A 27,153-nucleotide genomic window follows, 5' to 3' on the forward strand; every position below is an offset into this window, starting at 1 on the left:
ATGAGGAGCTCGGGATATGAGGGGGAACCGTGGGATCCAATCCTTGATGACGGTTGTTCTGTTCTCTCGGGGTGCCAAATCTATTTATTACTAAACTCCGGTTGAACAGTAGCTGGTGGAGGTTCCCTGGGTGACTTATGTGAAGAGGGTAGGAGAGAGGAAGCAGCTTTGAGAAAGAACCCTACTGATGTCGGTGGGCCCCACAGGTGACTTATGTGAAGTGGGGAGGAGAAAGACGGTCACTTTCTCCCCACCCGCCTCTGTCACCCGGGAACCAGGGTTACTGGGTTCTTGTCTCGCCTTGCAGAAAGGAATTTCAGGAGTAGACAAGCAGTGAAACAAATAGATTTTATTTGGAGGATTTTTAGGTGTGGAGTGAGAGAGAGTGAGAGAGTAACGTACTCAAGAGAGAACACAGGCTTCTCCAAGGGTGGAGAGAGAGCCCCTACACACATCCTAGCAGTAGACACAAAAGCATGAAAGTACACATCTCAAGATGGGGAGATGCGGGCGACACATGTGCTCGGGCACCACATGTGCTTGCCACTTGGGCACAAGCAGCACATAGGCTCGGGCAGCATATGTGCGCCCTTCCTTTGTTCAAGGTGGCCTTTATAGGGTTTCTCCAACCTGCCCCCACGAGGGGCTTCTTCCCAGGTAAAAGTCCGTTCTAAGGAGGCTACCAGGGAGGATGGGAGTGGTGATGGTCTTCTTTGAAATTCCTTTCCTGGCCTTTTGTTCCTGCAGCAGCTTCTTTGGGTCTCTTGCTGGAGCCAGGTGAGGGTCTTATTAAGTCTTAGTTCCTGTTTTCCTATTTTCTGCAGGGCTGGCTTTTGTCATTGCTTCGGGAGGGGGCCTTCCCTGTCTACCTGCCTACATCACTACTAGTTTTCTCTATCCACCTCTATCACCTGAGGAAGTTCCTGGGAGATTTAGAACCAATGGAAGTCTCATATGAACCCCTGCAGGGCACAAATGCTCACAGCGGGCCAGCTCCACAGAGCAGCTGTCCAGCTGCCCCTGAAGTCCAGTTGTTCTGCACAGCACGGGAAATGATCCCCACCACTCATTTTCATAGGAAGTGGTGGATCGAGGAAGAACTCTGTGCAGGAAAGGAAGATCAGCTCTAATCTCACCCAGGCCTTTGGAGTTTGTCAGCTTTCCCCCACAGAAAAGAATTCAGGCGAAGAGATGAACAGTGATGTGGGTTTTTTTGTTTGTTTGTTTGTTTATTAGTGAAACACCATGAGGTACAGTTGTGGACTTACAAATTTTTGTGCTTGGGTTTCAGTTATACAATGATCGAGTACCCATTCTACCGCCAGTGCCCATTCTCCATCCCCACCAAACCCAGTATCCCTCCCACTCACCCCCATCCCCCCATCCTACCCTGCCTCTGTGGCAGGGCACTCCCTTTTGTTCTCTCTCTCCTTTTGGGTGCTGTGGTTTTCAAAAGAGGCATTGAGTGGCAACCATATTCAGTCCATTGTCTACTTTCAGCATGCATCTCCCATCCTGGGCAGATCTTCCCAGCACCCTTTATTTGGTGCTCCCTTCTCTATCTGAGCTGCCTTTACCCCTAGAGTGTGTGGCTGTCTCCAAGCCATGGAGTCAACCTCCTGGTATTTATCACAGCTGTTCTTGGGTGTTAGTCTCCTATTTTGTTACTTTATGTTCCCCGGATGAATGCAATCTTTCTATGTCTGTTCCTCTCTTTCTGGCTCATTTCGCTTAGCATGATACTTTTCGTGTAGTACCACTTGTATGTAAATTTCATGACTTCATTTGATGTTTATTAAGGAAGAAAAGAGAGGGGAGGAGAGAGGTAGGAGAAGGTAAGTACTCAAGAGAGAACACGGGCTGTTCCAGAGCACAGAAAGCTGGTACATGTTTTGGTATTAAAGTGTGAAAGTCCACATCTCAAGAGGGGGAGATGTGCGTGGGATGGCACTGGCAGCATGGGAACAGGCAACATAGGGCCTGGGCAATAATCACTCACTCTGTCTCTACCATGTTTAGTTCATATACACTTTTCCCAACCTCTCCCAACCCCGACCCCCTCCACAGTCCATTGCAAGGGTGGTTGCCTAGGGGGACAGCGCAGGTCATTTGATGGTCTTTTGTATTCTTGCATGGCCTTTGTTCTAGCAGTGGGGCTTCCTCCCCCAAGGGTTCACCATTTCTACCCCTCAAGGATCCATCCCTGCTTGGAATTCTGCATCTCAATGGTTTTCCAGACTATGAGTTGGATCCTAAGTGTCACAGGCCTCCAAGCCTGCGTGCCTTTGGGTGGGGTCATCCCTCCAGCATCATGCCTGCAAACAGAACCATGGAAAGAGAAAGGAGAAGTAGATGGCCAAGGGCTTGCTGTGATTTGGGGTCTCCTAGCACAGTGCTGACCCAAGTGCTTCCAGAATTTAGTGCAAGCGAGGGGGAGAGAATACAGCCTGTCTGGGTAGAGCTTGTTGAATAATAGATAAATTATCCAAGTAAAGGCTTTGAAAGAAATATGCATACAGGAAGAGAGTATTTGAAGTTTAGAGAGATTTTCTAAAAAGAAAAATTAGGAAGAGATCGACTGTTTACGAATATGTTGGCCAATCTCTTACTTATACATGGAATTTAGTCTTCTCCTTAAGTTGAAAGTATTGTGCGTTCAGTGTGAATTTGAAAAGGAAATTGGAGAGAGAAGGAATGTGGGGAGAGACCAGATGGCGAATGGGTCTGTGAAATGCATAGAATAAGCCCATGAAATGTATAGAGGGATAATGAGGACACGGTGAGTGAGGAGGTAACTGGTGCTGAGAAGGATGCTTCCGTACAAAGCAGAGTAGTGGAGACCATAGAAGGAGAAAGGGAGAACCTCAAGATCAGGAGAGCAGAGCAGGACATTCGGGTGTGGTGGGGTGCTAGGCTGAGTCTCTGCAGGCAGAATCCAGGGATCACGGGTTCCATTGACTGACAACAGGACGGAGGACCTGGCATCCGATGGAAAAGAGCAGAGGATGTCTCCACACATCACAGATGCAGTAAAACTGCTTCAGAGTGAAATACCTCATTATAAACTTTTGTTTTTATTTTTGTTTTTGGTCCACACCTGTCAGTACTCAGGGCTTATTCCTGGTTCTGTGCTCAGGAATCACTCCTGGCGGGACTTGGAGGACCATATTTGATGTCGAGAATCAAATCTGGATTGGCCAGGTGCAAGGCAAGCCTCTTCTTCTTCCCTGTACAATTGCTCTGACACTCATAGTGAAACACCTTTCAGCAATCAATACCACCATTACTGGAAACATATCTCCTGGCTCATTTGTTTGGGAAAATTAGTCAATTGTGATGGAGATGCCTGTAATCAAACAGAAATTGTTTGATTTAGAGCAAAAGGTTTTTCCTATCACTCCCTGTGATCATAACTAACAACGTTCAGATTCTAGAAATTTCCCTCGTACATACTATTCATGTTTTCTACTGTGTATCTAGTATTTGATGCTCTGTATAAAAATAAAGCACATGATGCACCTTTTTATACCTTAGAGTAGATTAGTGTGTGTACTACGTGTGTGTTACAGGTCTGAAGATTACGCACAGCCTGGGCTAACGTGATACAGAACACAGGTGGCTTGAGAGAATCACCCTTTTCTGCTGCAGAGCTCCATTTTAAATTCCACCCCGCTGGGGGCAAGAGAGAGTACATTGAGTAGGGTATTTGCTTTGCATGCAGCCAATCCAGGTTCAATTCCTGGCACCCATAAGGCAGTGCATCCTCCTTACACCACCAGTAGTAATTCCTGAGTACAGAGCCAGGAATAACCCATGAAGACTACCATCTGTAGCCCTCAAGAGCAAAAATTAAAAAAAAATAAAATTCCCCACTAGACCCCATTCAAAAAATAGATCATTCCAATCGCCCATGGTTGAGAAAAGTCATGAAATGCAAAACCACAAAACCAGACACGTTTCTCCGTGGACGGGGCACTTTGCTCAACAGAGCGTCAGCTAGAGAAAGGGAAACATAGCCAGACTATTGCCTCCGTGTGTGGATCATGCGTGGCGTGCACATAGCCTTGGAATCTCCTGTTCAAATAGAACATCTGCCTCTTACCAGCCGTGATTCCCAACCTCTGTGGGATTAATGATCTTGGTGTGTGAAATGAGGCTTACCCAGCAAGGCGGTGATGAGGATGAGAATGGCGGGTATGCTTTCACTTTAGTAAAAAAAAAAAAAAAAAAAAAAAAAAAGGTTGTTATCAGAGTATCCTACAGCTGCCAAAGCAAGAAGAGGAACCTTCGGAACCTACCTTGCCAATCATTAGCAGGTATTGTTACCTGCTCAGAAGTGTGTATTCGGCACCCCCTAGTGGCAGCTATGAATAATGCAGAGGTGATACCTGAGTTTACAGACCGAGGCAAAGACAAATTCATTAAAAAAAAAAAAAAGAAGGGATAACAAGAGCAAGACTCGTGCTCATTTACAAGATGAGGGAGGGAAGAGGAGGGGAAGAAGGAAAGAAGAAGAGAAAAGGGAGGAGCAAAGATATCTTTGTGAAAACTTTAATAATAATTAAAAAAAACAAACCCTGAGCTTCTCAGAGCAAACTGGATTTTTGACTTTGCTTGAGAAAGATCTTTGAGTAGAGACTCACTTCCTGGAGAAAGCAGATATGTACATGAGTAGGAAAACACAGCCCAACTGACTTTCACAAGATAATTGAAAAGAAAATAGAATGAAAGGGATTCCAGCGTATCGTGAATGCCTCCAGATATCTGTGAGACTGACATATATGGTGAAATGAGTGCTTAGATAAAGCCCGGGCTTTTCCATGTCTTGAAAAACCAAGTTCTCGGGCACACCCATGACAGGATCGTGTATTTTAGTGGGGTTTACGGGGGCGTCTACATGAACCTGTTTCAGCTAATACATTGTACACTATTTATCCTAGAACCTCAGTCTCAGAAGGCCCGCTGGGTCTTTTACTGTCTTTGGGATTTTCGTGCTTCATATGTTCTCCAAGTACATCAAGAAAGAACTCTCCCATGGTAAGAAGAAAAACGGACACGCAGGAGTGACCCCCACTGAGCGACAGCACTGCTTTCTGCCACTTTGATTACGAGGAGCCAATGAACGTCTGAAAATATGACAGAGATGATCTACAATCGTATAATAAAGACCACATTCACATGATTTTTTATTTCAATACATTGTTATAATTGTTCTGTTTTATTCTCAGTAATTCTTATTAAACTTGAACTGCATGCAACCTAAAATGAAACTCCCATAAGTGCGTGCTTATAGAAAAAAAGGTATATATAGTATGTATATACTATATCTCCAAGTATATACAGATCTCTAAGCCTGCTCAGATCGGGGCTAAGCATCCTCCACCCAGATCCTCCATCGTCCAGTAGGCAGGGGTCACACTCACCAATTGCCCCCGGCGCCGTGTAATCCCATCAATGGCCACGACCCAGAGATTATAAAACCCAACTCCTGGAAGCGACATCTTATCATCTCATTCTTTTACTTTGGACAAACTGGCAGGCTACCGAATGTAACCTTCCCACCCGGCAGAGTCTGGCAAACGCCCCGTAGTGTACCCAATATGCCAAATACCAGTAACAATGATGGGTCTCATTCTCCTAATCCTGAAAGAGCCTTGAATATGGCACTTTTTTAAAATCTCAGGGCTAGGACGAAGGAGACGTTACTGGTGCCTGCTCGAGGAAATTGACGAACAACAGGATGATTGTGATCGTGATAGTATGTACTATAAATGTAGTATAAAGGTAAAGGTAAAGGCCCTCCCGTTGATCATTGATTTGCTCGAGCGGGCCCAGTAACGTCTCCATTGGAGACTTTGTTGTTTGGCGTATCGGATATGTCACGGGGAGCTTGCCAGACTCTGCCGTGCGGGCGAGATACTCTCGGTAGCTTGCCGGACTCTCCTAGAGGGGTGGAGGAATCGAACTCGGGTCGGCCATGTTGGCTGCGTGCAAGGCAAATGCCCTACCACTGTGCTATCACTCCAGCCCAAATGTAGTATAGTGTACAGCATATGTAGCAACTTGCTGTAGATATAAGGTTTGGTGCTATCTACAGTATTAATACGTACTAGGGGTCTTGAACAAATATTCCATGGATAAGAGAGTCTATCAAACCCTTAGATGGTGATGCCAAGTAGTTTACCCAGGCACCTGTAAGTACTCAAAGGCTGATATGGAATTCATACTCATATTTCATTCTTTCAACCGCATCACATTGTTTGGCATGGGAGAGGAGGACAACTTATATTTGCATTTAAACATTTATTTTAAGTTGGATTTTTGTGAGACCATGACATTCATATGGTACAAAGTTTAAAAACACAAATTACTCATAATAAGAGAACAACAAAATGCTCAAATTCATTGGAGCTGAAGGTTTTGTTTATAGAACTGAGCGGTGTGGGGATAGTTGGGAGGGGTCCTTGGACACTGATGAAGGAAAATGATTCTCTAGTGATGGGTGTAGTGTTGGAATGATGTATCCATAAAAAGTATGAATAACAATGTTGTCAATCCTGGTACCTCAAAGAAAAGGGTTTTTAAAAATATGAATTGTAGGAGCAAGTGAAAATTAAAACTAAGTACAAAAAGCAAGTAATAAGCAATCTCCTTCCTACCTCAGGCAACTAATTCCCCTCCTTAAGACTTCTCTCTCTTAAATGCATTTTCGAATATCCTTCCAAAGCACATTATCCACTTTAATGTGTAAGGAATGTTAACATCAAAATGATGGAGTCTCCAATATCATAATAAATTTAATTCTTATGACCAATGCAGAGTCATGAGAGGTTAATTAATTGAAACATCAAAATCAAGCATCAAAATCCTTGCTTGTACCAACTAATTTTAAAAATTCAATCAAAACCTAAGCATAGATGATTTTCCAAACAAAATATGTGTTAATTCACCATTCATTCATTTGAGTAGTTTTGAGTCACTAGTAATGAGTGTCTTTTAGAGTGATTGCTTAGGCTTTCTCCAATGCTTATATAAATTCTCAAAACCCTCTTGTAATGCTTCCAAACATCCAGAGTCTGTCTCCCTTTTTTCTTTTATTAAAAGTGTGGGGGCTTTTTTGCTCCAAGATTCTATACTTGGTTATTAGATTGATTTTTGGCCAATCAAGTAGCCTTGAAAGCCTTCCATGGAAGGAGACAGAGCCCAAGTAATGTCAGTCTGAGTTTTATTTCAAGATCTATAGTGGGCAAGCTAGTTGGTCATTTCTCTAACCAAACGCCTTCAAATTTCTAAGCTACTCTAAAACTCTTTCCCCACATGTCGCTTTGTCAGTGGAGTCCAGTTTTCACATGCAAAGTGAATCAGACCCACGGCTCTCTGTTTTGCAGTACATTTTTGCAAGAGATCCCATTTTTAGCCAAGTCACAGCTGAGCTTTACTTTCAGCTAATTAGTACTTGTTCTCAAATTGGGCAGTTCTAACCCAAGCTATGAGATGAGATGCAATTTACTTCCTCTTTACTTGCCTAAAATTAACTAAACGGTAAAAAATGTGAGTATTCTCTTGCTTTTTATTTTTCTGTTGTTGTTGTCTTCCCTCACTCCCTTCGTTCGCCACCGGTTTTATTCCTTAGTAAAGAATTCAGAATGTTTCAACAAATCTTGCTGTTCTGATTTGGACAGTAATGGAGTACTTCCTTTCAAAAGCTCAGCTCTTGGGTTGCCAAGCAACCATTAATTTATTGTAACTAGTTAATATTTAAAATCAGAGGAAGGATTAAATATAACAGACTGCTTTTCATCCTCTTGCATGCAAACAGCACTGGCCAGATGAGAGTGAAGGACAGGGAGTTTGTGGGATCAGACTCAAATCATAGGAACTTTTCTTGAGATTTGGAGGTGAAGTAATATGCTATATGGACGCTGTAGGCAGTCACAGGGAATACAGTCTGTAGGGGTTACATAATCTGATTTGCGGGAGAAAGAGGGCCATCGTGGAAGGTCCTTTCTCTCAGGAATGTAACATGAAGTAAGAATGCAACAGAAGAGTTCCTTGGAGAATCTTGGTAGTTTTTTTCTTAACCGATTTAGGTTGAACCTTTTAATTCATAAGGCTTCAACTCTTAAGGCAGAAATCACCTTATTTGATGGGAATCTATTTCAGAGCATCAGTAGCCAACTTAGTCAATGGCCTCAATCTAATGGTTTTGAAAGAAGTAATGATTTTATTTTTCCTTTGAATGTTGTTTCCAGGACATGCCTGTCAATATCAGTGGGGTAGTTGAGGCTGATCTCATCTTTTCCCATCACTTTGCTTATAAAAACAACTTCCGGGGGGGTGGTTTAAGCTATAGTACAGTGGGTAGGGTGTTTGCCTTGCATGTGGCCGACCCAGGTTCGATTCCCAGCATCTCATATTGTCCCCCGAGCACTGCCAGGAGTAATTCCTGAGTGCAGAGCCAGAAGTAACCCCTGAGCACTGCCGGGTGTGACCCAAAAAGCAAAAAACAAAGACAAAAACAAAACCCTCAACAACTTCCGGGCTGCAGTGATAGTACAATGGGTAGGGCATTAGCTTTGCACACAGCTGACTCAAGTTCAAACCATTGCACCCCGCATGGTGCTCTGAGCACATTCTAGAAATGCCCAGCTAGGAGAAACCCCTAAGTGCTACTGGATGTGACCCAAACACAATTCCCTTCAGTAAAAGAAAAATTAGCTTCCTATTGTTCATCACAATCCAATATCAGCCATGAAAATGTGTAGCTCAGACTGTGTTACAGGTTGGAGCGATAGCACAGCAGGTAGGGCATTTGCCTTGCATGCAACCAACTTGGCTGACCGGGGTTCAATTCCTCTGCCCCTCTCAGAGAGCCCGGCAAGCTACCGAGAGTATCTCACCCGCATGACAAAGCCTGTCAAGCTCCCCATGACGTATTCCATATGCCAAACACAGTCACAAGTGTCACACTGGAGATGTTACTGGGCCTACTCGAGCAAATCAATAAACAAGGGGAGGAGAGTGACAGTGACAGCCTGTGTTACACATTCCACATCACATTTAATATAAAAGTCTCTTCTCCCAGTCTATCTGATCTTGAAGTATGGATTCTTTACTTTTCCTTGCTGGTCTGCTCCAATCCTTCTTCTCCGCCCAAGTCAGCCCTCACACAGGAAGTGGGAGGTTGGGAAAGGGGGTTGTAGATTTTTCCCTGATTGCAGGGTTTATGATTTCCTCAGTTGCAGAGGCCTTCGGTGGGACTGTGGTACACATGGTGCCTTTCTCATCCGGCACGTTTGTAGAATCTAGATGACCTGACAAGACATGCATATTTCATTGCTTCGGGCAATTTTTCCAGCTACTGCACTCTTGTCCAACTTGCAGCCTTGCAGTGCCGAGGAGGTGACCCTCTTGGACCAGAAGCCATCCAGATGCCTTTAACGGAGAATTAATATCATCCCTACCCTGGAGATTTAGGAACCTGACATGCTCATCCAGACTCTGAGGGGGGTCTTTGATCCTACTTTGAACTCATCACCCAGTTGACCAGAGAATACTTGTGGGTCTGTTGCACTAACCTCTGGAAAAATAACAAACTAACCTGCATATCTAATCCTAGTGGGATTCCAACTCCCCGCCATCCTTGGAGATTACCTGCACTTGCCTGAGCATCTGGGGAGGAGCACTCCTGAACCCTACCCCTAAAATTTGCCCCCTTGGGGCCAGAGTGATAGCACAGTGTGTAGGGCATTTGCCTTGCATGCGGCCCGACATGGGTTTGATTCCCAGCATCCCATATGGTCCCCCGAGCATGGCCAGGAGTAATTCCTGAGTGCATGAACCAGGAGCAACCCCTGTGCATCATTGGGTGTGACCCAAAAAAGCACCCCCTCTAGGATTGTATGGATGGCTGATAAAAGTGGTGGATAAAAGTGTGCAGTATCTGAATAAAAGTGTGCAGTGTTGTCACTTCTAAGGAATTGAAGGACAGCTTGGCTCCCAGCTCTTGTTCGGGGCTTGGGGCTCAGAAATCAAATCAAGAACTGTAGGGACAAGGAAGAAGATGCCTCCTTGGAGGGAGGAAAAGGGAAGGTAGAGATTGAGGCATTTTATTAAAGAAACAGAAGGAAAGGAGGCAGAGTGGTGAAAGGAAATTGTAGCATTTAAATCATAGCATTAAGTTTCAGATGAGACCCCATTGTAATTACTGGTTCGACCGTGAGTGTGGAAAGGTCGAACTACAGCTGAATCTTATGAAGACAATGTTTATGGGAAACAGCCTCATTCCTGACGCCCCATTCGCTCTCAATGGAACGACCATCTCTGAATGCAACAGTTATGTGTACCTAGGTCGAGAAGTCAACATGACAAATGACCTGGCACCTGAGCTGCGCAGGAGGAAGAGAGCAGCTTGGAATGCCTTCAAGAGTGTCGAAGAAATAGCTAAGAGGACGAAGAACCTCCGGCTCCGGGCACATCTCTTTGATTCCACTGTTCTTCCTGCATTAACATACGCCTCAGAGACCTGGGCCCTATGCAAACAGAGTGAGAACGCTATTTGGGTCTCCCAAAGAGGAATTGAAAGAGCTATGCTTGGAGTATCACGTTTCACTCAAATGAGAGAAAGAATCCGGAGTTTCGACCTCCTTCGATGATCCAGAATCAGGGACGTTGTCTCGTTTGCCAAGGTGTCAAAAATCAGATGGGCTGGTCACGTAATGAGATTTAGAGATGACCGCTGGACTAGAGCCATTACCGACTGGATTCCATGGGATGTCAAAAGACCGCGTGGCCACCCACCTACCAGATGGTTAGACTTCTTCATCAAGATCATGAATGATTGGTTTGAGGCTCCTCATGTTCGTAGAACAAACAGACACCACTGGGCTACACTAGCACGGGACAGGGAGAAATGGAGACGTTACTGGCGCCCGCTCGAGCAAATCGCCGATTAACTGGAAGTCAAGTGATCAAGTGAAGTTTCAGAGGCTGGAGAGCTAGTAGAGAAAGAAGGCTCTGGCCTTGACGTGTCTGGGTTAGAGGCCCTGGAAGCACGTTGCCAGGAGTGATTGCAGGGCACAAAGCCAGGAGTAAGTCCTGAGCACCACTGGATGTGGCCCTCAAACCAACAAATGATGTAGACAGGGGGGGGACAGTAACATGGGATTTTCTGTAAAGGTAAAGGTAAAGGCCCTCCCGTTGATCGTCGATTTGCTCGAGCGGGCCCAGTAACGTCTCCATTGGAGACTTTGTTGTTACTGTGTCTGGCATATCGAATACTCTCGGTAGCTTGCCAGGCTCTCCGAGAGGGGCGGAGGAATCGAACTCGGGTCGGCCATGTTGGCCGCTTGTAAGGCGAACGCCCTACCTGCTGTGCTATCGCTCCAGCCAACAGTAATAACTTTCAGGATATTGAAAATCTTTTCAGATAGGAGCTGAGGAAAACCCAGGGACCTCTTGGGAGCCTATAAGTGAATTGGAAGGGAAAGTGATTCATCAAGTCTGCCATCTTCAGGGTGGTTTTAGATTTGCCTGAAGAGGCCGAGGAAGACTGTCCTCTGGGTCTTTGCCCCTTAAGAGGCCAGTAGCTGGTGGGAAGGCACTTTTGCCCCTGGGTTTGGAACTCTTCTAAGGCTTCCCTTTTCTAGATTTTCTGAATTTTCCAGGCCTCTTCCCAGAGTTTACCAGTTGCCTGAGACTGGGGATGGATGGACCACAGGTTCTGTGCTCATGAAATAACAATATTCAGTCAATATTTATTTATTCCCTCTTTAAGAAGGAATGACTAGAAAAAAACTTCAGCTCTGTTAACCAATACAAGTATGACAAGAATGAAGGTGTAAAATATGAGGAAGGATAAAAAAAACAAAATTAAACCTAATTTCAAAGAATTTATCTATATGAAAAGCTTGACAAAATAAATTTTAGGGCAGAAAGATAAGTCAGCAGTGTGGCTGTGGCTGTATATAAAATGCCTCTCCAGAAATTAAAAACTTCATGTATATGAAAACCATCTACTTAGAAGACATAATTGGAGGAAAGGGACCTTATTTACAAAAGAAATAGCAACAAAGAAATATAACGTTGGTAGGAATAAGTTTGTCACTATCACTGTCCTCTCGTTATTCATCGATTTGCTTGAGTGGACACCAGTAAAATCTCCAGTATGAGACTTGTTGTTACTGTTTTTGCATATTGAATATGCCACTGAGAGCTTGCCAGGCTCTGTCATGGGGGTGGGATACTCTCGGTAGCTTGCCGGGCTCTCTGAGAAGGGCGGAGGAACTGAACCTGGGTCGGTCACATGCGAGGTAAACCCCCTAACCACTACGTGGAAAATTCAAAATTTAAAAGAAGAAAACTTTCTAATGCTCAGAAAAACCCAAAAACAGGTGGAAACAAATGGGAAGGCAAATTCATGATACAGGATATTGATTCTCCCTGTTTATTCATAAACACAACCCAATTAAAAATACCAGGGCATATTTTTTAGCTAGAAAAACTGGTTAAATTTTTTATATTTGGTATTCAAACAAACACAGTCCAAAAATACCGAAAGAAAAGAGTAATAAGGAGGAACTCTATCTATAAAACTGATTACAGCGCTATAATTAATACTCTCAAGTTCTATCCTTTGGAAGCCATGGGTTATTTCATAAATGATGAGATAACTTGGCAATCTGTGGAAAAGTTAAATTAGACCCATAACTGTGCATATTATACCAAATCGAAGGTTTAAATGTAAAAATAAATGCTAGTTCTAACTTTAAAAAAAACAGAACATACACAGAAATAGATAAGACCTTTCTAAGACATAGACATAGAGATGTAAGACATAGACAGAGATGTCAGAAAAAAAAAAGATTGGACTGGAGATGTGACTCAGTAGTAGAGCAGATGGCTTGGGGTTAGAGCACTTGCCTCACATATGTGAGGTCCTGAGGTCTTTCCCTAGAATCACAGAAAATAGTGTGTATGGGAGAAGAATGGAGAGAGGGAGGGAAGGACAGAAAGGAGGAAGGAAGAAAGAAAAGAGAAATCTGGTACTGGGCACTGCCATTATCCGTTGAGCATGAGCAAGGATGACCTCTGATACCTAAATATGCCAGGTATAATATCCAAACTAAAACAAGATAAGGAAGGTTTGTTGGTTTTTTTTAAAACAAGTATGACTGGGCCAGAGTGATTGTACAATATCTTGCATGCAGTTGACCTAGGTTCAATCCCCGTCACCCTATCTAGTCCCCTGAGCCCACCAAAAGTGACCCCTGAACACAGAGCCAGGAATAAACCCTGATCATGTTGGATGTGGCTAAAGAAATAACAATATGATTAAACCAACCAAAAGAAAGTACAAAATAGAGAAATATACCTGCAAGCTACATCATAAAAGATTAATTTGAACAAAGAAGAATTATAGACTGATATCACTGATAAATATAGATGTGAATATCCTCAACAAAATACTAGCAAATTGAATCCAGCAACTCATCAAAAAGATCATATCCTATGACCAGATTGGGTTTGTCCCTGGAATGCAAGGGTGATTTAGCATATGTGAGTCAATCACATAATGCACCATAAAATACATGAAAACATAACATTATCATAAATATAGATGAAGAGAAAATATTTGATGAGATCCAACACCATTGATAATAAAGACTGCCAATAAAACTGGAATTGAAGAAAATTTTCTTGACATAGTCAAAGCAATTTACCACAAGCCCATAGCAAACATTATACTCAATGGGGAAGAACTAAAAGCCTAGATCAGGCATAAGGCAGGTTGCCCACTCTCACTTAATCACTTAATCACTTAACTTCCCGTTAGTCATCGATTTGCTCGAGCGGGTGCCAGTAACGTCTCCATGTGTCCCTGTTGCGTGCTAGTGTAGCCCAATGCCATCTGTTCGCTCCGGGAACATGAAGAGCCTCAAACCGATCGTTCATGATCTTGACGAAGAAGGCTGACCATCTGGTAGGTGGGCGGCCACGCGGTCTTTTGACATCCTGTGGAATCCAGTCGGTAACAGCTCTAGTCCAGCGGTCGTCTTTAAATCTCATTACGTGACCAGCCCATCTGATTTTCGACACTTTGGCAAATGAGACAGCGTCCCTGATTCTTGATCGTCGACGGATGTCAGAACTCCGGATTCTTTCTCTCATTTGAGTGAAACGTGATATTCCAAGCATAGCTCTTTCTATTCTTCTTTGGGAGACCTGAATAGCGTTCTCATCTTGTTTGCGTAGGGCCCAGGTCTCTGAGGCATATGTTAATGCAGGAAGAACAGTGGAATCAAAGAGATGTGCCCAGAGCCGGAGGTTCTTCGTCCTCTTAGCTATTTCTTCGACGTTCTTGAAGGCGTTCCAAGCCGCTCTCTTCCTCCTGCGCAGCTCGGGTGCCAGGTCATTTGTCATGTTGACCTCTTGACCTAGGTACACATAGCTGTTGCATTCGGAGATGGTCGTTCCGTTGAAAGCGAATGGGGCATCAGGAACGAGGCTGTTTCTCATAAACATTGTCTTCATAAGATTCAGCTGTAGTCCTACCTTTCCACACTCACGGTCAAAGTCGGCCAGCATTTGTGCCGCTTGGCTGATGTTTGTTGTTATTAAAACAATGCCATCAGCAAAGCGGAGGTGGTGTAGTTGCCGACCATCTGTCTTCACTCCCATTCCTTCCCATTCCAGTCGTCGCATGATGTTCTCGAGGGTGGCACTGAAGAGTTTCGGTGAAATGGTATCACCCTGCCTGCACCCCTCTCTTGACATCAACGATCACTTCTTTGTAGAATGGTGAGATCCTGGTAGTGAATCCGCAATACAGCTCACGGAGGATCCTGATGTATTGGACTTGAATGCCCTGATTGGCTAGGGCTTCCATGACCGCTTCCGTCTCAACAGAATCAAAGGCCTTCTTTAAATCAATGAACGTTAAACAGAGCAGCAGGATGGATATGTCGTTGCCAATGTTCTCCCTTCCGAAATCTGACACGCCATTTCGTTGGCAAAGAAACAAACAGCACCCGGCCCAGACAAGGTCAGACCTGAACACCTGAAGAACCTGCCGTCAGTACTCATCAATACACTGGCTCGGCTCTTCACTCACTACCTGTCTGAATGCAAGGTTCCGTCCCAATGGAAAACCAGCAGGACCGTACTACTGTTCAAGAAGGGAGACATCCATGACATCGGCAACTATCGCCCGATCTGCCTATTGTCTGTCATCTACAAGTTGTTCACTCGAGTCATCCTAAATAGGATTGGCAGAACACTAGATGAAGGACAACCATGCGAGCAAGCCAGGTTCCGCAAAGGATTCAGCACCATCGACCATATCCACACGATAACCAAGCTCATTGAGGTTTCTCGGGAGTTCAAGATGCCCACTCTCACCACTTCTATTCTTTTTCCACTTATTTTTTGTTCAATATAGTATTGGAAATACTTTCCATAGCAATTAGAAAAGAAAAATATATTAAGGGCCTCCGGACAGCAAAAGAAGTAGAGTTCTCTCTATTTGCAGATGACATGATACTATATCTAGAACACTCTAAAGACCATACAAACAAAACTCCTAGAAACAATAGATTTGTATAATGAAGTGGCAGGCTACAAAATTAACTTGCAAAAGTTCATGGCTTTCCTATGTGCAAATAATGAAATAGAGAAAAATGAAATTTAAAAACAATCACAATTGTACCTCAGAAAATCAAGTACTTAGGAATCAACTAAAGAGATGAAAGACCTATACAAAGAAAACTACAAAACACTATTTAAATAAATAAAGAGGACAGAAATAAATGAAAACACATTCTCTGGTCATGGATCGGGAGGATTAACATCATCAAAATGGCAGCACTCCCTGATACTCCCCAAGGACAGATCCAATGCAGTCCTTATAAAGATACCCATGATATTTTTCAAAGAAATAGATCAAACATTCCTGTAATTCATATGATATAGTAAATGTCCCTAAATAGACCAAGCAATCCTCTGGAAAACGAAGATGGAAGGTATCACTTTCCCCAACTTCAAACTGTAATGGTAGCAATTAAGACAATATAATACTGGAGTAAGGACAGACCCTCAGATCAGTGATATAGAATAGAAAATCCAGATTCAGACCCTCAGTTATATGATCAGTTTCTATTTGATAAAGAAGGAAAAAATACGAAGTAGAGACAGGAAAGCCCTTCAACAAGTAGTGTTGGGTGAACTGGTCAGCCACATGTAAAAAATAAAAAAGCACTTAAACACCTTTCTAATGCCATGCACAAAAGTCAAATAAGAATGGATTGAAGACCTGAAAATGAGACCTGAATCCACAGTTGCACAGAGAAAAACATAGACAGAACTATCCATGACATTAAAGCTAGAGGCATCTTTGAGGATAAAATGTTATTGATCAAGCAAGTGCAAGCAAAGGTAAACAAATGGGACTACATTAAATTAAGAAGCTTCTGCTTCTCAAAGTAAATGATCAGCACACAAAGACAACCCATTGACTGGGAGAAATTATTTGCCTACCAATCATCCAATAAATGATTGATACTCAATATATATAAAGCACTGGTAGAACTCTACAAGAAAATAAAACATCCAATTCTTTAAAAAAAAACTTGGAAAAAGAGATGAACAGAAAATACCTCAAGTAATAAATATAAATAGCCAAAAGGTATATGAAAAAATGCTCTATATCATTACTTATGAAGGTCACTGTCGCTGTCACTGTCCTCCTGTTGTTCATCGATTTGCTCAAGCGAGCCCAGTAACGTCTCCATTTCGAGACTTGTTACTGTGTTTGGCATATTGAATATATATTACAGGTAGCTTGTCAGGATTTGCCATGCGGGATAGATACTCTCGGTAGCTCTCCAAGAGGGGCAGAGGAATCGAACCCAGCTTGGTGGGCTGGCTGCGTGCAAGGCAAATGCCCTACTGCTGTGCTATAGCTCCAGCCCAATCATGAGGGTATTGCAAATCAAGACAACAATGATATATCACCTCACACTAGAAATACTAGCACTCATCAAAAAGAACAACAACAACCATTGCTGGCAGAGAAAAAAGGAACCCTCATTCCCTGCTGTGGGAATGTCAACTGGTCCAGTCTTTTGGAAAGACAATGTGGATGTTCCTCAAAACACCAGGAATTAAGTTTTCATATGACCCAGAAATTCCACTCTTAGGAATATACCCTTAGGGCCCAGAAACACAATCCTGCAAAGAGATCTGCACTCCTATGTTCATTGCAGCAGTATTCACAATAGCCAAAATACGGAAACAAGCCAAGTGTCCAAGAACAGATGACTGGATAAAGAAACTATGGCACATATACACAATGGAATACCACTCAGCCATAAGAAAAGGTGAAGTCATACAATTTGCTGCTGCTACATGGACAGATCTGGAGAGTATCATGCTGAATGATGTAGAGGGAGACACAGAATGATTATTCTAATATGTAAATATAAAGAAACCTTGTCGGGGAATATCAAATGTCCAAAGGCAATAGAAGCAATGAGCAGGAGAACTGATCTTCAGTAGGAAGCTTGCCACTGGACCAAGGATAGGAGAGATAAGTTAAAAAAGGGAATACTAGAAAAAGAGCAGATGGAAAAATTGACTGCCACAGAGGCAAAGTGGGGGGCAGGAGGGAAACTGGGGACATTGGTTGAAGATAGTGGACACTGGTGAAGGGATTGGTATTGGAATATTGTACACCTGAATCTCAGTCATGACTATCTCTGTAACTTTTTAATTCATGGTGACTCGATAAAAAGAAAAGATTGATTTGACTAGTTAATCAAAGAGCTCCTACCAATCAATAATAGAAAGTATAACTACAGTGGAGAAAATTAGCAAAAGATAAGAAGGTGAATATCCTCATTTAACTCATGCAAATTAAAGCTATCTTAAGATATCATTTACATGTAATAAAATGGCAAATATCAGAAAGTTTTATAGCACATCAAGGGAAGTTGGTAGTGTAATAAAAATAACCTGAAGAAGGGGTAATTTTGTATTATCTACCAATATTACAAGTACTCACACCCTTTGACCTAGAAATTCCTGAGACTTGTCATTCTTCTAAGAAGTATCAAGTTTTCTAGGAATCGTCATTCAAATAGTCTGTCAATGGGACATGGCATGTGTTTGTGTTAATACATTATTGGTGGTAAAGGAAAATGATGGAAAACAACTTAAATATCAGTCAGTGTGCAATCAGTAAAATAAACCAAGTCACAATTTATGTGGTGGAGAAATCTGGAGACATGATATTGTCTTTAGAGGGAGAAAAGACAGATCCCTACAGTGTCAATGATTATTAATTTGCAAGATATTTTTCAGGTATATTAAATATGTTTTATATATCTCCATCTGTTACAAAAAAGAAAAAAGAAAAATGTGTGTACATTTGACTTATATATTCTTAAAATACCTCTATAAACATACAACAGTACCTTAATAACAGTGATTACCTATGGGAGTGAGGGAATCAGGTAGTAGAAGACAGATGGGAACAAAAATGTTTCAAAGTACTTTTGAATTCTGAACCATATGAGCATATGCTCTGACACTTTATGCCTGTATATTCCTCTGATATTCTGGCACTTAAAAAACATGTCCGGGATACTCTATGTTCCGAATTCTCTATGTAAGCTAATTAATTCACTTAAATTCCACTACAGACCACAACCCCACCCCACCCCATCCCCACTCTCCACACTTCTCCCCCAACTTTTCTAGACTGTAAGATCAGAAAATAAAAGTAGACTTTAAAGGACCTATTTTGGCTGCTTGGTGTCGAATCAAAATAAGCTACCACGCAGGCAAAATAGATCCTCCAAAGTCTGTGTATAGAACCATATTTAGACTGTTAATCCACAAGAAATCCATGAAAATATCTTTATTATGTTCGCTTAGTTTATTGGAGACAATGATTTCAAGCTAATAAAATGATTTACTTGTAGAAAGAAGAAAGGAGCAGGAACTGCTGAGAATTGAGCTGGGCATTAACTCACGGGAGGCTAAGTGGGGCATAGGGGAGTTGACCTAAGGATTTTGGGAATCTTCATGAGCCAGTCTTGGCAGAGCCCATGTCCTACAAGTCACTCATCATTTCATATGATTGTCACATCACTGGGCTGGAGCGATAGCACAGTGATAGGGCATTTACCTTGTGCGTGGCCGGCCTGGCAGAGTCAGGTTCGATTCCTCCACCCCTCTCGGACAGCCCGGCAAGCTACTGAGAGTATCTTACCCGCACAGCAAAGCCTGCAAGCTACTCATGACGTGTTTGATATGCCAAACACAGAAACAGAAGTCTCACAATGGAGACGTTACTGGACCCACCCGAGCAAATTGATGAACAATGGGAGGACAGTGCTACGGTGCTACAGTCACATTATAACATGAGTCCTGAGAGGCAAACATCACTTAGTCACTCAGTGATCTCTGGTGAAGCTTGTTTTCAACTCTAATGTTTAACCGAAAAAAATTTCAAAGGATGATAAAAATATAAAATGTAGGTTTTCGGGTAAATGGAATGACACATTTTGGCTAATGGTGTTTTGGTATACATTATAAAAATATGTTATCATCAAAAATGCAGAATATCTAGTCAGAGATTCCTTTTCATCATGAGCACAATAAAATCCCATCATAAAGCTTTGGTATGTGAAAACATCCAATATCTAAAATTGACAGTAACTATGCAAAAATGAGACATAAAATATTCTAGCACAATAAAACAGTTTCATACTGAGTACAGAAAAACTCCAGCATCACTATAAATGGAATAGCCCCCCAAATTAATTATGACCAGAATGTAAAGTATGAAAAAGATCTATTGGCAAAGAGTTGAGAGGAATTATGACAGGCATTAGTCTAGGACAAATTCAAATGAAAGAGAGAGTAGCATAATTATTAACTATAATAGACTAAGAATATTGCTGATGTACTTGTTGACTGATCTTTATCTTTCCAGAAGTTGTTCTATATACATTTACTCTACACAAGGGTGTGGAGATATAGATCTAAAGATATGTATACCTTTCCTTTGAAATAATGAAAATAAGTGCTCACTAAATATAACTGATTAAACAACTTATGTTATATCTGCACAATAGTATTCCATATAGTCATTAAATAGATGGATGGCATGCTCAGTAACTGATGTATGGAACTAAATACTTTCAAACGAAATGATAAATATGCGAAAGCAAGACATTTCGGGAGAGTATATTCCATCATAACTGCCTTTTCTCAAAATGATAAAATTCAGAAGTCTCATATCTATCTCCAAAGTCCGATTCTTTACTTAAAAACAAAGCCAATTTAGAAAGCTTAAAAGTAGAGATAAACTAAGGCACTACTACTAAATTATAGGGAGAGTATAAGTGTTAGTATGCTAGAATTCAGTGCATAAATTATTAATCATAGCAGTCACGACGTAACGTAATGAATGGGCACAACAAAAGAACATTTCAGCAATCCCACATGCAATCTAACAATGTAGCATTAGAACATCTTCATGGAAACCTGTTTGGAACAGAGAAGCTTTTGGCACATTGGAGTACTCCCCACAGACCTCCGAGTCCTCAGACTCGTTGACAGTACGAGTACCCAGTCCTCTGATGCTCATCCCTCTGGGAGATGATGCCATCACAGACTGCTCCCATGGGGCCCGAGGCACGCCCATTCCTGGAGACAAGGATCCTTCTGACAGCGACCTTAGACTGTAGGATTCCCCGATGATTTCCCAAGCCTCCCAGACGGGGCGGCATCAAAAATGAAAACGCTTCCACCCACCCTCTCCCCCTCTTTCCTTCACACTGGGTCAGACTGGCATTGTACTCACTGAAACTCGCAGACTCTACAGGCTGTCCAGTCTCTTTTCTCCCAGACATTTCCATAACTAACAGTTGCCAGGTTGTTCCCCTGATCACCTGGAGAGGGACAAATAAGGCATCTGTGGGGAGAACGTTGGTGTCAGAACACCAAGTTCAGAAGGCAGCTCCTGAATGCCTTCACATTTCGGTTGTGGCAGCAGGAAGTCAGGATTAAATTTCATTCTAGAGTGACTTCCCAGCGTGGGTAAATGCCAGGGGCAAACCTGAGTTTTCTTATTGTCACACTAGGTAGTAACTAACCAGGGAGTACATAATTATGGTCTGTTCAACTATTCTCCTTGTGTCGGAGTTCAGGATAAAGCTTTGCAGGGTACAGTGCTAGTGGGGATGGAGGTGGGAGTCAGTATGAACTGGGATTGCAATGAGGAGTAGATGCTCCATGCTCTAGGACAGCCATGAGCACAGAGATCAAGATGGACAGTCTCATCAGGCTACCCGGCCATCACCACAGTCTGCTAGGACAAACAACTCAGCTCCGTCTCTTCCAACTCATGGAGCCAAGGTCCAACACACAATTCTAGTTTGTCGAATGGACCTCCAGAAAACTGGTGATAAAACTAATGAAAGAATTCATTCCTAAGGCCTGGACAATTGGATTATACAAGGTATTGCAACAAATTGTCTTAAAATTAGATGAGAAAAATAGAAAATAGGCCTTTTTAAAAATAGGTCCAAAGGGCATTTTGTTGTTGTTTACTACTACGGGACGGAGTGGCATGAGGTACTAGAGATCAAACCCAAAGGCTTCTGCATTCATCTGAGTCACATTCCCAGCACACAGATAACTTAAAAAATACTCATCACAGGGTCCAGGGCGATAGTATAGCAGGTAGGGCTTTTGCCTTGCACAAAGCTGACTCGGCATCCCAAATGGTACCCAGATCACTGCCAGGAGTCATACCTGAGCACAGAGCCAGGAGTGAGCATTGAGCATTGAGCATCACTGAGAAACAAAATGAAACAAACAAACAAAAGAACAAAGAACAATAAACTTGTCACCAATCTTCTACTAGTGGGAATTCTGCTCAAGACATTCTGTAACCTTAACACCTTTGAAGACAAAGCAAATACTGAAAGTATTAACAAGTCGCTTCATTTCTTGGGATATTAAAATATTTTAATTTTTTTGGTAATTTTACTTTTTTGAAATAAAAATTGGCTTGGAAAGAAGTTAAGAATTTAATGAAATTCTTTTTTTTAAGTAATAATAAACACAGTTCTGCATATCAAAATGTGTTGGGCTCCGGCCAACACAGTGTTTAGAAGAAAATGTACTTACTTAAAGATCTTTAATATGAAGACATTTTAAAAAGAGAGATTAATGCAAAGATTATTATGCTGTAACATTCTAGGAAACTGTTTTATTAAAAAACAAAATTGTAAGATAATTTAAAAGTGTACATTAAAAACAAAGTAAGCAATATAAAAATCATGCACAAAATTAAGAGCTGATTATTTGAAGAGAACATTGATAAACCTCTATTAAATATAATTTAAAAATTAGAGTAATTCTAGTGCACATTAGGGATCATATGGGGTAGCAGAGATTGAACCCTGGTAGGGTGCATGAAAGTTGTATACCCTACCTGCTATACACACTCTCTGGACTCTCTTCTGAATATCTTTAAATTAAAACCACCAACATATACGTACACCGATGAAAATCCCATTAGTTCCCACATTCTTCTCTCTTGCTGCCTTCTTTTATTTCTCTCCTCAAATACAGGAATGGCACATCTCTGGCCTCCTATTTTTACCCCCTAGATAACTTCCTCTGGTCTCCCAGCTTTGCAGATAATCTCCTTACATTTATAATTCTGACTTATTGTCACTAGCTTTGACTTTTCCCTTGAGCTCTAGATATTATTTAATATTTAATTTCCTGCTCAGCGTCTCTACTTTAATGTTTAATAAGCATCCTTTAAATATCTCAAGCTGAGCTCTGTACCAGCGCTAACTCCCAGCTTATTCTGCCTTCAATTTTTTTTCCCTCGGGAAAGGTGCCACGAATTAACTATCCAGTCTTTTGAGTACTGAACCTGGGCACTCTACTTGATGCATGTCTCCGTCTCATCACATTTCACATGGAATTCATCAACTAGTCCGTTTAGCACTAGTCTTGGCAGATATCTGTATTTCAGCTGCTTCTTCCCACCAGCATTGTTGTCACTTTAATTTATGTATTTATTATCCCTTTTCTGAATTTTGCAATAATTCTAACAGCCTCCTCCTGACCAGTCTTTCTGCTGATAAAAAAATCCAAGATATGGTTGCTGCTTGTTGTTCAAAAGCCAATACTCAAGAGAAAAAGATTGGTGGAAGGAAAACAGGCTGTTTTTAAGGCACTAGCAACTTCAGACAATGGTGAACTTATCCACAAGTCTTCATACTCTCAGGTTGGAGCTGATGGAGGAAAAAGGCAAAAGCTAGAAAAGAATAGTGGGATGATGGGGAGTCCAGCCAAGCACATCCTGCTAACATCAGTAGCTTGATAAAATCACCAGGACAAGTTTAAGTTAACATCGCTGTAAAATATTGACCTTCGTGGTCGAGGCACTTCGTCAGGAATAAGCCATCTGTCGCTTTTTTGAACCCCTCATTGTGGTTAGTTCTTAGCTTATCAGTAAATACCCACTTTATTGACAATTTTCTTAACATTAGGGGAAAGAGACAGACCTAGAAATTCTGTAGAGTACAAAGTGAAGTTTCTAGTGCTTGGTCACTTACACATCTCTAGAACTATTCTTTTCTTCAATTTTTAGGGGAGTTAGGGCATCAGATAAAATCTGCCTGCAACCTGCTTAAGAAGGTGGCTTGGTCCACAACACCCAACAGGAGAGAGAGAACAAAATGGAATCCCTGCATTCACAGAGGGTGGGGTGGGGGGGAATGGGGTGGTGGTGGTGGTGGGAGGGATACTGGGATCATTGGTGGTGGAGAATGGGCACTGATGGAGGGATGGGTACTCGATCATTGTATGACTGAAACACAAGCACAAAAGTTTGTAAGTCTGTAACTGTACCTCACAGTGATTCACTAATAAAAAATCTACTTTTTAAAATTTATTTACTTATTTATTTTTGGTTTTTGGGTCACATCTGGCAATGCACAGGGGTTACTCCTGGCTCTGCACTCAGGAGTTACTCCTGGCGGTGCTCAGGGGACCATATGGGATGCTGGGAATCGAACCCGGATCGGCCGCGTGCAAGGCAAACGCCCTACCTGCTGTGCTATCTCTCCAGCCCCTAAATTTATTTTTTAATAAAAATAAAATAAATAATTATTTAATAAAATAATAGCACTGTAGCACTGTCATCTCATTGCTCATTGATTTGCTTGAGCGGGCACCAGTAACAACTCCATTGTTAGACTTGTTACTGTTTTTGGCATATGGAATAAGCCACAGGGAGCTTGCAAGACTCTGCTGTGCAGGTGGGATACTCTCGGTTGCTTGCCGGGCTCTCTGAGAGGGACGGAGGAATCGAACCCAGGTTGGCTGCGTGCAAGGCAAACGCCTTACCTGTTGTGCTATTGCTCCGGCCCAGTAAAATAATAAAATTTAAAAAAAAAATTTTAAAAAAAGAAGGTGGGGTTTGGAAATTTAGAATGGAAGAGGCTGACAAGGTGGGGTGCAGATTAATTTTGATTCCTTTGTGCAGGGAATTTAGTAAAGAGAGAGTTGGTGCCTTAGGATTTTCCTATTTTTTCTCAGTTCTTTTTCCTGCAGGTGAAATGCAACTCAGACTTTATTGAAACATAGGCAAATCAAGAGAACTTTTAAAAATGGTCAGGCTCAACTTCAGTATTCCTTCCCACGTAGACTGGTTCAGAGCTGGTATCCAGGAAAATATATTTGCCAAACAGCCCCACCTACCTAAACAGTGTTATGTGGGTGGTTTAGGGCTTGAGGCAGTGAGGGGAGCCTTAGGGCCTTATTCTATCTTTCATGACCAGAAGAGTATATTATTAAAACACCCTTTTTCATATTTTTTTCTTCTTTTTATTTATTTATTTATTTTTATATTTTTATTAGTGAAACATCATGAGGTACAGTTGTAGACTTACACATTTTTGTGCTTGGGTTTCAATTGTACAATGATCAAATACCCATCCCTCCACCAGTGCCCATTTCCCACCACCATGGATCCCAGTATCCCTCCCACCCCCCATCTCCCCCATCCCACCCTGCCTCTGTGGCAGGGCATTCCCTTTTGTTCTCTCTCTCTTATTGGGTGTTGTGATTTGCAAAAGAGGCAATGTGTGACAATCATGTTTGGACTATAGTCTACTTTCAGCATGCTTCTCCGATCCTGGGAGGATCCTCCCAACACTTTTATTTGGTGTTCCCTTCTCTATCTGAGCTCCCTTTTCCCCTAGCATGGGTGGTTGGTCTCCAAGCTGTGGAGTAAAATTCCTGGTACTAATCTCAGCCATTCTTGGGTGTTAGTCTCTTGTTTTGTTACTTTATGTTCCCCAGATGAATGCAATCTCTCTATGTCTATCCCTTTCTTTCTGAGTCATTTCACTTAAACATGATACTTTCCATGTAGTACCACTTGTATGTAAATTTCATGACTTCATCTTTTCTAACAGCTACATAGTACTCCACTGTGTAAATGTACCAAAGTTTCTTTAACCAGTCATCTGTTCTCGGGCACTCAGGTTTTTTCCAGATTTCATATTTTTTTGACTACACCATTTTCAATTCCCACTATCTGTTGTTGTGGTTTTTTTTTTGCACCATGATTTACAGTATTGTTTTTTGTTGTTGTTGTTTGTTTGTTTGTTTTGTTTTGCTTTGCTTTTTGAGCCCACCCAGCAATGCTCAGGGGTTACTCCTGGCTCTGTACTCAGGAATTACTCCTAGTGGTGCTCAGGGGACGACCATATGGGATGCTGTGGATTGAACTGGGGTCAACCGTGTGCAAGGCAGACACCCTCCCGGCTGTACTATTGTCTCAACCCCTTATAGTACTGTTTGTAACAGGGTTTCCACACATACAACATCCCAACACTTCACTCTCAGCCAGAGTTTCTACTTCCTTCCACCATTACCTCAGTGTTTTATACTTGGAAAGCTCAGTTCTACAGACCGCTTCTCAGTTTCTGTTGATTTTTTTTTTAATGTTTTGCCTTATGTTTCCTACATCTGTTTTTTTTTTAATTTTTATCAGTGAGACATCATGAGGTACAGTTGTAGACTTACAAATTTTTGTGCTTGGGTTTCAATTGACGAGTTTCTGTTGATTTTGTCCCTTTGTTTTCCCCTTAATGTTTCTTTACATTCCACGTAGGAGAGAGATCCTTCTGTCTCTGTCCCACTTCTTACTGACATCACTCAGCGTGATTCCTCTTGTTCTATCCACATAGAGACAAACTTCATGATCTCATATTTTCTTAGAGTCTAGTTATATTCCATTGTGTATATAAGCCACGTTTTAGTTGTTCATTGTTATAATATTGTGGATATTTTTTCCGTCATGTCACTCTGATGATTTTTCTGAAGTTCATACTAAGCTCTCCATCTCCAGTTTGTTTGCTTTTAGAAAAAAGTACAGTCTCTGTTCTTAATTAATGCAAAGAAAAAAAAAACTGGAAATGTAGTTTAAAAATTTAAAAAAATCATAGTCAGGTATGAGAGCAATTTAGGATTTATTCCTCTTCATGCATAAAAGGTACAGAGGCAAATTTTCAGAAATAATTGAAAACACAGAAATTTTATGTATATAGAAAAATAACTGAAAAGTCCTTTTCTTTCTACCTGTATTCCAGTTCTACCAAATAACTACAGTGAAAGTGTTGGAAAATTATGTTTAGTTTTAGTAAACTTACCTAGTTATTTTGCACAAGCACAGAAAATAAAACAGACAACTACACAGTCTTTTGATTTATGTGCTTATTTCTTTTTACAAGGAATATCAGAATGAATTCTTAGTGTCTTCTTGGAGTTCAGAAGTCAAAACATATCATTCTTCTTCCTTAGGATACACCAGCAGGCTGTGTCTGCAATACCTGATCTTGAAGTTAGTTTCTCTCTTCTTGAGGTTCTCAAAATATCCTGGGTTTCTATTCTTGCCACAGGGTTACACCCTTCATTGCCATTTAATAAGACTAAAACCCTGTAAGTAAAATATCAAGCTGTTTTCTTTTCTTTGGCTCTGACATTAATCTTATTTCCTAAAGCACTGCAGCTTTTGACAATCCAGGAAAAAACCCAGTTTTGAAATAATTT

This window comes from Sorex fumeus, unplaced genomic scaffold (assembly GCF_029834395.1).
Source record: "Sorex fumeus unplaced genomic scaffold, SorFum_2.1 ptg000048l, whole genome shotgun sequence".
Classification (NCBI taxonomy): Eukaryota; Metazoa; Chordata; class Mammalia; order Eulipotyphla; family Soricidae; genus Sorex; species Sorex fumeus.